Source organism: Dromaius novaehollandiae, chromosome 1 (genome assembly GCF_036370855.1).
Source record: "Dromaius novaehollandiae isolate bDroNov1 chromosome 1, bDroNov1.hap1, whole genome shotgun sequence".
In the NCBI taxonomy this organism is placed as follows: Eukaryota; Metazoa; Chordata; class Aves; order Casuariiformes; family Dromaiidae; genus Dromaius; species Dromaius novaehollandiae.
Window position 1 is genome coordinate 217,842,267 of NC_088098.1, and position 6,000 is coordinate 217,848,266.

The window sequence follows — 6,000 nt, forward strand, 5'->3', positions numbered from 1 at the left end:
TTACCCTAAATCCTTCCCCCAGCGGGAATCTGAGCGCTGCCGTGTCCCGCTTCCAGCTACGCAAGGGCCCCTCTGTCCGGGGTTAGGGCTTGCAGGGTGACGTGGGGGCTTGATGCTCTAGTGAAGGTGCTGGATGTGGTGGCCTGTTCCCTTCTGCACCTCTGATGCGCCCTGTCTAACGGGGCAACCAGGACTGCTGCCGGTGGTGCAGCGAAGGACACAGCCCTGAGGACCTCTGCTCCTTGCCCTCGGTCATGATGGGTTCGAGGACCACCTACCCACCCAGCTGCGAATCGGTCCTGGCCACGTCGCTTCCTTCAACATGCCACTGGTGACAAACATCGCCGTGCCTTTGCCTGGTGGACGTGCTGGGGCACCGGGCCCTTGGGTGGCTTTTACCTTTCTCTCGTTTGCTGCCATTAGGAGTAGCAAGAAACATGTCAGAGGGTGTGCGTCTGCATGCCCTTTATCCAACAGTCCTGAAAATCAGGGTTGTGCAGGGCTTTATCCAACAGTCTTCAAGATCTCCAAGGATGGAAACGGCAGAACTTCTCTGGGAAACCTCCTCCACTGCTTGACTACCCTCATGGTGAAAAAGTTTTTCCTTGTATCTGGTCTGAACCGCTATTTCCAGCTTATGCCTGGTCTCTCTCGTCCCCCTGCCCCACAGTGCTGTGAAGAGCTTGGCTCGGTCTTCTGTGCGATTGTGCCTCGTGGCACTGGACGGCTGCAGCTGGATCCCCTCGAAGCCGTCCCTGCTCCAGGCTGAACAAGTCCAGCTCCCTGACCTCCTCCTCACGGGGCAGGTGCTCCAGCCCTGACCATCGTGGTGGCCCTCCACTGTCTTGTTCCAGCTTGCCAATGTCCTCCTCATCCTGGGGGGCCCCAAACTGGATGCAGCATCCAGATGGAGTCTAACGAGTGCTGCACAGCGGGGATAATCGCGTCCCGGGAGGGACTGGCAGGCAGCGGGTCAGTCCTTTCCAGGACCACCTCCTGCAAGCTCCGTGCTCTCTGCTGCGGGGGCACAGAGGGGCTGCAGCCTTGCCAGACGCCTGGTACAGACCACGCGGATTCCATCCCGTCTTGACTCTGCTGTCGCTGCTGGGCATTGCACGCTCTCTGGCTTTGTGAACACCCACCTAAGCGGTTCATCCTGCTGTTCGAGGCCCCCAGCCCGCATTAAAACCTCATCCATTACAAATTCAACAAGCTTTAATCCCTCAAAGGGCTGTGCAATTATGCTTGGAAATACCTTGGGAGCAGCCCTAATACCAAACCACAGTTGCTCAAACCTCGGATATCCGGGGGGTGTATTAAGTCCCTAGCTCTGAGTTGAATCCTCCAAGATTTCCCGCTAGGATCCATGTCCTGCATCTCGTATGGAGAACTTCCTTGTGCTGCAGAGATCCCAGCTCCTGTTTCAACAGTTCTCAGCGGTATAATTCCTGCATTTACCAGCTTTGTTTAAAATACCTAAATCAATAGCTGCACTTTTTTTTGGCTTTAGCATGCAACCTGGAATTAAGACAGTCTTGAGCTGGCTGTGCCTTTCCCAAAACGGTCATGTCCCCTTTTAACTGACAGCTGTCTCCCAAAGTGTCTGCCCCGTTCCTCTAAACACTCGGCAAGCTCAGAGACCACATCCACCGTCTCTGTGTGCCTCCTTGGGCTCACCAAGGTCACGCCGGGCCCACACGCCTTCCCCAGCCCGTGGAGCTGGCGCCGAGCCTGGGAGCACCGCGGCACGGTGCTGGACCTGGGGAAGGGCCGCGTTCCCAGAGCCGGGAGAGGTGGGCTGGAGGGAAGAGGTCCTCGGAGGCTACCGCAGCCCCGGGCTGCCTCTTTGTACAAATCGCTCTTGTTTTTCTGCGCCATTCTCTGTCGGATGCAGCAGGCACCCTTTCAGCTAAGTTCATGGTTATCCATGCTCTTGGCGCTGACGTGAGCTGCACATCTTTATTTATTGTCAGGAAGACGAAGCGGCGCTGGTGTTTGAAACGTATTGTTACGGTAACATGCCCTCATACCGATATTTGTGTCGTGAATATGAAACGAGCCTTGCTTTCGACTTCGGCGGAGTTTCCTTAGCTACAGTATTGAATTTTTGAGTTCTGAATAGCTGTGCATTGTCCTCGAGTGCTCATTGTACAGGATACCAATTCCACCGCTAATGTAGATGTATTTGCTGATACAAAGCAATTTGCTCTGCAGCTACTTTCTTCACAAAGGCCTCGGCATCGCTGCCGTTCTGCTCTCGGAGCTGCAGACTTCGAGAGAGCAATTTGCTCCCTTGTTGTGCCCGTGAGCTCTTCTCCTCCGAAGACACGCGAGGCGCGGTGCGGCTCCCCGGGACAGTCCCGGGGCCGGCGAGCACGACGGGCGTTTGCCGTGCTCAGACCAGCACTTGGAGCATGTGAGCTGGCCGTCGGCAGCCTGGGGAGCTTCTGCTCTGCTCCCAAAGCCCGGGGGCCACGGGGGCTTGGGGTTCGTCCCCTCCGGCAGCAAGGGATGCCTGGACCGAGGCGGCACTATTGCAGGGCACCACCTGCAAGATGAGCGAAGAGGACGGATTTTCTGCAGCCCCCTGAAAATTAGGTTTCCTTCAAGAGTCCTGAACCCGCGCTGGTCGCCATCGCGGCTCTAGGCTGGAACTGGCGTCCTCTTGCCGTCTTATCCACCAAGGACACCCCGTCCTCCTCCATCCACCATCCCAGCTGCCTTCCCACACTTCCCAGTTAACCACAGCGACTGGTGCCGGGGTCTCCCCGCACAGCTCCCCCAGAGCACCCAGGGGTGCGGGCGTGGGGTGGCCGGGTGTCCCGCACCCACCGTCCCCCTCGCGGGACCTCGATCCGAGCCGTGCCGGGAGCAGGGCCGGGGCCACCAACCATTTCTCCTTGCGGCTTGCCGGATCGTGGAAGCCGTCCCCAACCAAGACAGAATGGGGCGTTTTGTTCAAAAGGTGTCATACCAATATTGTTCTCATTCCCACCGAAAGCAGCACTATTCTTGTCCTGACTACAGAAATTTCTGCAAGAAAATTCAATTTCAGCACGTTCCCCCCCCGATTTTTCTGCTCTTTTCCCCAGTGCGCTCAAAAACCCAAAAAGTCTTTCAGAGAGAGAAGAAAATGATGAGACGGAGAAAAGCTTTTCCATTTTCCGTGACATTTATCATGGGAACAGAAAAAGAACAGAAAACAACACCCAGAGGAATCTGCGGCATTGTTTTCATCACAAGGTCGGTACAAGCTGTTCTCGCAAAAAAAGGAAAGAAATCCTCCCTGATCAGGAAAATTACGCTCCACATCTGCAGGTACAACAGTTCTGCCTGCTACGTGGGCGGAGCGGGGAGAGCTCCCCCGTCCCAGCCCGGCGTCCCCGTCACCGCGGGCAGGGAGCCGCCGGAGCCCCCCCGGCCTCGTGCTGGCGGCGGTGACTTATTTGCAGCTAATTTGCGAAAATCAGCAAAAATCATCACCCGGCCGCTCCTCCCCTCGCTGCTGCCCGTGGTCGGAGCGACGAGGAGCCTCGCGGCATCGCCGCCCTCCGAGGAAGCTGCTAATGAAAAGATGCTCTCGGCAGATAGCGAAGGGATATTAAACCCGGCAGCACAGGGTCCAGCAGCCCCTCCAGCCGCTGCTCCGTAAATATGAAACCTTTTTTTTAAAAAATATCCCTTTTTCTGCTGTCCTTCCTTTCCCTGCGAGGAGGGTACCGTCTGCACCCGCATCATTCCGGGCATCGCGGCGGGTCTGTGCGGATGCTGCCGGTGCTGCCAGCCCCGCTGTGCCGGCTGCTGGCGGCGGAGGCGGCCGCTTCCCGTGGGGAAGGGGAGGATTTGGGGGGAGAAAGGGATCTGGGGACCCTGCCGGTGTCCCCAGTGCTGAGGGGCGGTGGGGTGGGGAAAGGGAAAAGGGGGAAAGGGGGGAAAAGGGAGAAAAGGGGGAAAGAAGAGAAAAAGGAGATAAAGGGGGAAAAGGGGGAGGAAAAGGGGAAAAAGGGAGCAGGAGAAAAAGGGGGAGAAGGAGAAAAGGGGGAAAAGGGGGAGAAAAAGGGGAAAAGAGGGAAAAAGGGGAAAAGGGGGAAAAGGGGAAGATGAAGGCAAAGGAGAAGGGAAGGGGAAGAGAACAGGAACAGCAAGGGGAAAGGCAAGGGGAAAGGAAAGGGAAGAGGAAGGAAAAGGGGAAGAAGAAAGGGAAAGGGAAGAGGAAGAGGAAGAGGAAGAGGAAGAGAAGTAGGAAGGGTCAGGGGAAGGGAAGGTCTACATGGCCCTTCGAATTAGAGTGGGTTGAAGTTTCCCTTTCCAAAATATTTATTTATTTACTTACTTATCAGCATTATGTGACCTTACTGTGACATTTCCAAGTTTTCTTGGAAAACCCCAATTTTCTCTTGGTCTCCCCTCCTAAAAAGGAAGGAAAATGTCCAAAAAAATGGGAATAAAGGTCCGGCAGGACATTTCGGCACCAGCCCGCGCGTCGGCAGGCGGCGAGCCCTCACCGGGGCTGGCGCGGGCAGTGGGGTGGTTCATTAATAGGACCCGATTTCCAGCTGTGACGGGCTGCCCGGTGTGCTAGGCGCTGTACAGATGTTTATGATGGCCTTCATTCAGCGCAGAGGAGGCACTAAGTCAGACTTAGTCCTGATTAAGTCAGGAATAAAGCCCTCATCTCATTCCTCATTCACGGCGAGGATGGGCAGCCCGTGTGCTAGGCGCTGTACGGGAAACCCTGCGGGGAGGTGGGTCGCTACCACACCTCCCTCCAAAACAGCTGGAAAACAGCCCCAGGGGACGGTGCGAGGCTCGGCGGGACACTTCGCAAAACCAAATGTCGATGCGAGGCTTGGCAGGACACTTTGCAAAACTGGAGGACGGTGCAAGGCTCGGTAGGATGCTTTGCAAAAGCAGGAGAATTCGCCTTTGCAAAAACAAGCCAACCAACCTTTTTTCCCTCTTTTTTTTTTTCACTCCTTCTTTGAAAAATCGCCAGATGTCATCAAGGCGAGGATTCAAATGAGAAATGTCCGCCAGCTGCCCGGGCTCGTTAGAGGACGGGCTCCTGGGCCGCGGCCGGAGAGCGGAGCTCAGCCCTGCGGCTGTGCGCGGCGCCGGCGCGTTGCCTTGGCGACAACCCCGCGCCGTGCGGTGGTCCGGGGCTCGTTGCAACGGGGGAAACGGGCATCGAGGCTTTTTGCAACGGCCGGGGGGGTTCGGTGCTCAATGGCCGCTCGCCTCTGCCACTTTTCCCGTCCCACCGAGCAGCCGGGCCGCCCGCGCTGCCCTCCCGGCGCCGGCACGTTTTCACGGCTATTTTTCTCTTTCCAAAGTGGGCTTTTTTGCAGGAAAAGTTGTGGCCTGGCTGAAAGCATTCAGATGCAAGAAATCGTGTGGCTTTGCAGTGCATCTCCAAAAAGCCTCTGCACGGTGCTGCTGGCAGGGAGAGGGAACCGGGGTGGGGGAGAGGGTCTCGGGGGGGGTTGGGTGGAAAAGCGGTGTTTTCTCCAGCCCCTGCGCCACAGACACATGCAATGCAGTGCACGGAGCTCCCTGCACACCGCGGGCCGGGATGCGGACGATCCCGGTTGCAAAGCGCAGCGGCAACAGGTGCCGGCAGGGCGGAGGCCGGCGGCCGGGTCCGCACGGCACGCGGGCTGCACGCGGCTCCCAGAGCCATGGCAACCGCCCGGCGGGCTGCTGCGCCGATAAATCGCCCAGCTAAAGTGGCTCTGCTCAAAGAGCCTTTCTGGTGATTAAGTCCCACCGGTTTTCTTCCTTCTCTCTCTCTTTTTTTCCTTCCTTTTATATTTAATTCAAGGCCTGAAAAATGCTGCATGATGGTGACTTTGTGTTAAAAGCAACAAAGAGGGGGTTTCCAGACAGCAGCAAATACGAAAGTGGTGGTGTGAGTTTGAGGGGGGGGTGTGGGGGGCTGTGCAGAGCCCGTGCGTGCAAGGAGCTGTCGCACGCCTACGGATTTATCCACACGCCCGCGTG